This window comes from Pristiophorus japonicus, unplaced genomic scaffold (assembly GCF_044704955.1).
Source record: "Pristiophorus japonicus isolate sPriJap1 unplaced genomic scaffold, sPriJap1.hap1 HAP1_SCAFFOLD_33, whole genome shotgun sequence".
NCBI lineage: Eukaryota > Metazoa > Chordata > Chondrichthyes > Pristiophoridae > Pristiophorus > Pristiophorus japonicus.
In genome coordinates, this window is record NW_027253106.1 from 3,750,087 (window position 1) to 3,757,690 (window position 7,604).

The window sequence follows — 7,604 nt, forward strand, 5'->3', positions numbered from 1 at the left end:
TCAATTTGCCCAAGAATTTTGAAATTGCATCAAACTTTTGCAAAGAAGGACTTGCATTTCTGCAACACCTTTCAGGAACTCATGACGCCCCAAAGCGCTTTGCATCCGTTGAGTTGTGTTTGAAGTGTTGTCGTGTGGGGAAAGATGTGCCCAAATCACCCCACACGAACCGCAACTCGTTGCGAAGGAGTTTGGTGCAAAAAATGAGGTGCCTCAGGGTCTTGGACTTTCTATGAATGAGTTCTGCTTGAACCTGCGTTCAAGCTTGTAACAGTAACTGTGCATCCATCTCACGGGACCAGCGTGTAGCGGTTAGTGAGTCGGTCACCAGGTTGATGTGCGCCGCTATCAATCTTTTAAATTTCACCAAACAAAGAAACGGTGAATCCAACTGTCCATGTAAGCGACGGATTGAAGGGATCGGTGCTCCAAACAGAGCTGGAACACACGCAGTGCAGGAATAGGGTCCGCAACATTAAATGTCAGAGTTATTAAGCAGACAATAATGAAACATACACTTAATAGTACTTACACCCAAACCTTGCGAATGTTAGCCGAAGAACACAAACACGTTGCAGTTTTCAGCTCGGTGTACCAATTGATCAAAAATTAATCGGATTCTAAACTATCTGTTCCAAATGCCACATTTTATATCTTTTCCTTACCCCTGCTTCGTGACAATTGAAACTTTTAATAGTATTACCTAACACAACTGTCCAACTTCTGATGGAAGGTCATTAACCTGAAACGTTAACTCTGTTTCTCTCTCCACAGATGCTGCCTGGCCTGCTCAGTGTTTCCAGTATTTACTCTTTTTATTCTCCAAACTTATCATTAGAGTATCACTTCCCTTGTCATCTAACTACGTCCCTTCCTGATATGTAGCCTTGTCCTAAAAAACAGGCTCCTTTCTGATGATTCAGGCATTCATTGGAATTATAACTTCTTAACGATAACAATTACGTGAAGTATGTAACTATGTCATACTTGCCACCAGAGGGCGTGACTGTTGGAGTCCTAATGGTCACCTGCCCACACCTGCAGTGCCAGTATAAAAGGTTGGCTGCCATGTTGTTCAGGCACTCTGGAGTTGTAATAAAGAAGACTAAGATCACACTAAGTTTAGCTCACAGTACTCAGCCTCCTTGTGTTCTACTTTTCACAACAATTGGCGACGATTAACAGAATACAAACCTTCACACAACCATGGCTGCTGTTGGAATATTAGAGAGTGAAATAAATGAGGGCAGCAGGCGGATCTCTGCCTGACACCGGGGAAACAGGGAGACAGACCTTGGAGCAAAGGGATATGAATTGGGTCGGCAAAACTTGAGGCATCTGATTCAGGAGAGTCACGGTGCGTGGAAATTCGGGAGTTTAATGACTTTGAAAGGCACATTTTTGTTTTGTAACGTTTTGTTCAGAGAAATGTTTGTGAAAGGAATTTTTTGCAGGAAGGGATGCAGCATTTAACCCTTTGCCTTTGCACAAGTTTCTGGGTGTCAGGATCACATTTCGTTTCTATGTTATTCTTCCAGAATTAATATTTCATTTGCTGTTTGACAATAACCAGACCCTTGCTCCAAGGTCTGTCTCACTCTTTCCCCGGTGTCAGGCAGAGATCTGCCTTCTGCCCTGATTTATTTCATGTGACAGGACACAAAAGTTCAAAATCAACCTGCAGGTGGCCACACACAGCACTGAATAGTAATGATGGCCGAGTGGTCTAAGGTGATGTGTTCAGGTCACTATAGATAGTGTTCGAATCCTATTGCAGACATTTCTTATATTGAATCATTAGGCAGAACCCATTTGCTTTGTCATCACCAACTCCTTAAAAGTGCGATTCAGCAGTCCACCTGTTCGCTGAACATTTCATTCTGACCTGGTGCTGAAATTTGTTCATTCTTTTGTAGAACGACAATTATTTATTTTGCCCTGAGCATGTGAGGAACTTTTCTCCCGATCTCATTGGGTTTAATTTTGTTAATCTTGTGCTGAAAGTGGAGATGTTTCCGCAGTGTAACGTTTAACACCTTCTAGTTTTTTGAGTTCATGCTCAACTTTCTCCTTGAGTGCATATGGTACGGAACGGGGCTTATAGTAAACCAATCTAGCGTCCTTCTGTACCCTGACACTCGCCTTGAAGCCTTGGATCGGACTGTCCGTTTCGCAGAACACCTTTGGATACTTCTTGATAACCTCATCCGTTGATGAAAATCTCGCTTCCACACAGAAAATCTGACTACAATCCAGCTTCAGTGAGCTTAATCAATTTCTTCCTTGTAAGGCAGACTTGTCTCTTTTCACTACTATTCTAGGCAAGTTCTGAAATTAATCTTTATATTTCACCGATCGGTACAGTGATATGACCAACCACAGGAATTTACTCTCCCGAGTAGCCTCGCTGCTCTATCTTGGGTTTCTCCAGTTGGAAATCACGTAATTTGTCGCGGTACAGTGACTCCGGTATTACACTCACGGATGCACCCGTGTCAATTTCCATTGGTATCTTGAATCCAGCAACATCTATGTGGATTTTGATGCTTTCCGAATCACTGTCCGTTAAACTAGTGCTCCTGATGATGTGTAACTCTAACATCTCCTCGTCCTGTTGTTCGTCTTCCATACTATGTAGTCTCTTGGGATTTCTACTCATAGCTTTGAACGCTGGACTCATAGCTTTAAAATAGGTTTACCCTTCAGTCGGCATGCCTTCGCAAGATGCCCAGTCTTTCTGTCGAAGAAACACTCTGCCTTCACGTGTGGAGAACTTTGAGCAATGTGTTGTTAATGGCACCTACAGCATGACTTCGACGCTTTGGTAGAATTTCCAGTTTCTGAGGCTTTTGGCTCCCTTGTTATACCTTCAAATGCTCTGATAATGAGTCCACGAGACAATGTGTCGTTCTTTAACTGTAGTGACCTCAGTCATTTATTGATAACCACAGAGTGAGGATCACACCTGGTGGCCTGCCTTTTATACTAGGCCAGGCACACCTGTGCAGGTAAGCTACAAGTCGCCCACTGCAGTGCCCTCTGGTGGCACACCTTGTAATAGTACAAGCAGTAACTATGTCGAACACATGACAGGTTTCACTGTGGAACCGTTTCTCTCACTCAAAGTTAGACGCACTGCCGTGGGCGCCACGAGGTCTAGGTAGGTAGCCATTGACATTCAGGTTCATATATAAGTATATATAAATATATCGACATGCATCGTAACTGTTCCCTGGTGGTCGAGGGGTTCAGATCCGGTGCACTAACCTGGTTCGACATGTATCGTGACTGTTCCCTGGTGGCCGAGGGGTTAAGACCCGGCGCACTAACCTGGTTTCAATCCTCGATCAATTCATCGCAGAAAAATAATTGAGGTCTGTGAAACGCTTAATAATTGCTGTAATCACCATGAATACCAATACTCTCTGTGATAGACCGAGATTACAGACTATCTGGCTTCTCCTGCACTTTGCCGGGCACGTGTTTGGGGTTTAATTTTGTAAACTGGGTGAGTTCGCTGATCGCGGGGAGACCGTAGGAGCCTCTGTGGCCCCACTGTGAGGATGTGGAAATGAACACGGTGGCTGGGTGATCCGTGACATTTCTGCAAAGGGCAGCGGAGGAGAAGGATTGAGAACTTTCAGTGTGCGGCAGAATTTGTTTCAAGAGAGCCAACACATTCCCGATCTTCACAGAGGGAGCTCACTGGTCAGCTCCACGCTGTGGGGGCCGTTGTACAAGAGGTTTCTGTAGTGTAGTGGCTATCACGTTTGCTTTACACGCGAAAGGTCCCTGGTTCAATCCCAGACAGCAAAATTATGTTTAAACTTGCTGTGGATGAACAATCAGAGAGGAGATTCGTCTCCCTGCAAATGCTGCCTGACCTGCTGAGATTTCCAGCATTTGCTGTTTTTATTTGCTATTTATTCTCCTGGCAAAAGGGCTCCCTTATTCATTAATTGCTCATTATTTCACCAATAAATAGATAACTTTGAGTGAGAGAAAACGGTTCCACTGGGGACCTTTTGCGTGTGAGGCCAACGTGATATCCGCTACACTGCAGCCCATCAAAGGGCGAGAAACCACTGAATATAAAGGATGAGCTGACAAAAATCAGGGGCAGTGCAGTCTGGTCAATGTCAAATCCTCCTTTCTTATTCAGCAGTGGCATGAACGGGATTCAGACGCCACAAAGTTTAATTAAAGACACAAATACAAGTAACACTTGCAAATCCTTTCAGTGTAAAATTCTTTCACTTTATTTGAAATGATACTGCGTTGAATCTGAAAATACACACGGTGGCATTTTATCTTCTCTACTGATTGTATTTTGTGTGCACGGTAGGAATAATCGGTGCTGATAAATTTGAAAAAGTTGCCCCAGATTCGTGGTGTCATTGGCAATGAACACTTTCAACCAAAAAGCTAAAATACAGTGCGTAAAATGGGTTCACATGCATAAGAACATAAGATCATGAGAAATAGGAGCAGGAGTGGGCCATACGGCCCCTCGAGCCTGCTCCACCATTTAATACAATCATGGCTGATCTGATAATGGACTCAGGTCCACTTCCCTGCCCGCTCCCCAAAGCTCAGGTCAAATGATTGAAGTATGGAGTGTCCCTGAGTTAGCATTTGTTTGATTGTGTGAAGAAGGTGAGGGGTTAATTAATGATGGATTCCCGTGAAAGCAAGAGAAAAGTTTTCGAACAAACCATCCGGTGACTGTCAGCTGAGCACTGCTTTTGATACGTGTTGGGAATGGGCGGGGATTTTAAACCCCCTTGTATTGCAGAACCTTCATGTAGACGAACATCTCCAGCTCACTGTGTAGGCCTCGTGTGCAACGGTAGTGTGTCTGACTCCAGATCCAAAGGTTGTGTGTTCCAATCACGTTAGGGTATTGCTCATTTGGATATTGATCTTCCAGAATTAATATTTTCTTTGCTGTTTGGCAATAACCAGACCCTTGCTCCAAGGTCTGTCTCACTGTTGTCCCGGTGTCAGGCAGAGATACGCCTGCTGCCCTCATTTATTTCATGTGACAGGACACAAAAGTTCAAAATCAACCTGCAGGTGGCCACATACAGCGCTGAATAGTCAGGATGGCCGGGCGGTCGAAGGTGCTGTGTTCAGGTCACTGTCTCCTCTAAACGTGTGTTCAGCTTGAATTCCAATTCTAACAATTTTTATCATTAAACGGAACACATTTGTTTGACACCACGGCCAACTCCTTCAAAGTGGGATTCAGCAGTTCAGCTGCTCGCTGAACATTTCCGTCTGACCTGGTGCTGGAGTTTGTTAAAGAGAGTCAGTGCAGAAGATTCAACCTTTCACCTGATTCCTGAGCACCACCTTCTTACCTGAGGCCAGAAAGTCTCAAACCGTGCATTCCTGATCCTAACCACTCGCTGCTAAATGGCCAGCTCCTGTTCCGATGTGCAAAGTCTGGGAAACACGAGATCAATTTCTACCACACTCACTGCCTTCCGAAATACAGCACCGTCATTCTATTCTCGGAAAACCAGCTCCTGAAGTATCGGCCAGCTGTGTAGGTGAAAGCTCTGGTTATGTTCCTGGCATTGTGTCGATTGCAGTATTTCAGTAGTGTAGTGGTTATCACATTCGTTTAACACGTGAAAACTCCACGCATCGCAACCCCGCGTAAACATTTTGAACATTGATCAATTAAAGATTGGAGAAAATGAAATAATTAACATTAATGGTTCAATATTTACAAAGTTGGTGTTTGTTTCTGCTTAATGATTAAAAATAATAAACACCAGAAGTGGGATTTGGACCCTTGTCTTCAAGATAGATTTTGAACTGAACACAGCACCTTCGACCGCTCGGCCATCCTAACTACTCACTGCTGTGTGTGGCCACCTGCAGGTTGATTTTGAAGTTTTGTGTCCTGTCACATGAAATAATTGAGGGCAGCAGGCGGACCTCTGCCTGACACCGGGGAAACAGTGAGACAGACCTTGGAGCAAGGGTCTGTTTATTTTCAAACAGCAAATGAAATATTAATTCTGGAAGAACAATATCCAAAACAGTGACCACGACGTGATTTGAACACGCAACCTTCTGATCTGGAGTCAGACGCGCTACCGTTGCGCCACGAGGCCTACACAGTGAGTTGGAGATGTTCGTCTATATGAAGGTTCTGCAATACAAGGGGCTTTAAAATTACCACCCATTCCCACCAGGTATCGCAAGCAGCGCTCACCTGACAGGCACCGTATAGTTTTTTTCTTAACCTTTTGTCTTGCTTTCACGGGAAAGCATCATGAATTAACCCCTCACCTTCTTTTGCACAATCAAACAAATGCTAACTCAGGGACACTCCATATTCAATCATTTGTCCTGTGTTTTGTGCAATGTATAGAATGACTGGACAGACTTGTTGATGTAAACTCACTCTACTGTAAACCTGGTTCAACTTTACTTTTTCCCAAAGTGCCCACGTGACATAGTACTCGCTCTTATATACCAGGGCCCGCGCACACGCGCGTACAGCCCGATGACCTCCGACAGTGGCGCCCCCTGGCGTCAAATGACCCCAAGCATCAATACATGACACTTTGCATGTGACTGTTAAACCATATCCCATTTTACTCACTGTATTTTAACGGGCGGGAAATTTAAAGTCCCTTGTATTGCAGAACCTTCATATAGACGAACATCCCTTAACTACTATGTAAACCTCGTGGTTCAACGGTAGTGCGTCTGATTCTAGATCAAAGGGCTGCTTGTTCAAATCATGCCGGGGTCACTGTTCTTCTAGAATTGTTGTTTCACAATAACCAGACCCTTGCTGCAATGTCTATCTCACTGTTTAGTAGTGGTAAGGTTGGGGACAGCATCAAACAAGAAATAAGGGATGTGTGCAGTGGTGGTACAGCAGTTATCAAGGTGTGACTTTAATCTACATATTGTTTGGGTTAACCACATGGTAGTAATGTGGTGGAGGAGGATTTCCTGGAGCGTATTTGGGATGGGTTTCTCGACCAATATGTTGAGGAACCAATAATAGAGCTGGCCATCCTATACTGGGTGATGTGCAATGAGAAGCGACTAATTAGCAATCTTGTTGTGCGGGGCCCCTTCGGGAAATGTAACATAATATGGTAGAATTCTTCATTAAGATGGAGAGTGTCACAGTTAATTCAGAAGCTAGGGTCCTGAACTTAAGGAAAGGGAACTTTGACGGTGTGAGGTGTGAATTGGCAATTCTAGAATAGACTGGCCAAGGATACTAAAAGAGTTGACAGTGGATAGGCAATGGTAAACATTTAAAGATCACACGGGTGAACTTCAGCAATTGTACATCCCTGTCTGGAGTAAAAATAGAACGGAGAACATTGCTCAACCGTGATTAACAAGGGCAATTAAGGATAGTGTTAAAACCAAGGAAGAGGCACAAAAATTGGCCAGAAAAAGCAGCAAACCTGAGGACTGGGAGTAATTTAGAATTCAACAGGGGAGGACTAAGGGTTTCATTAGGAGGGGAAGCTTGCTTGGAACATAAAAGCTTCTGTAAATATGTGAAGAGAAAAAGATTAGTGAAGACAAACGTAGGTCCCTTGAAGTCGGATTCAGGT

General features: G+C 44.1%; 1 non-coding gene across 1 annotated transcript; it reads right to left on the reverse strand.

Annotated features, from left to right (window-relative positions):
• Positions 1–6,056: 6,056 nt before the first annotated feature.
• trnaw-cca (transfer RNA tryptophan (anticodon CCA)) lies at positions 6,057–6,128 on the reverse strand. Its single transcript has one exon. It is a non-coding gene; the product is annotated as a tRNA-Trp (tRNA).
• Between the last annotated feature and the right edge of the window lie 1,476 nt (positions 6,129–7,604).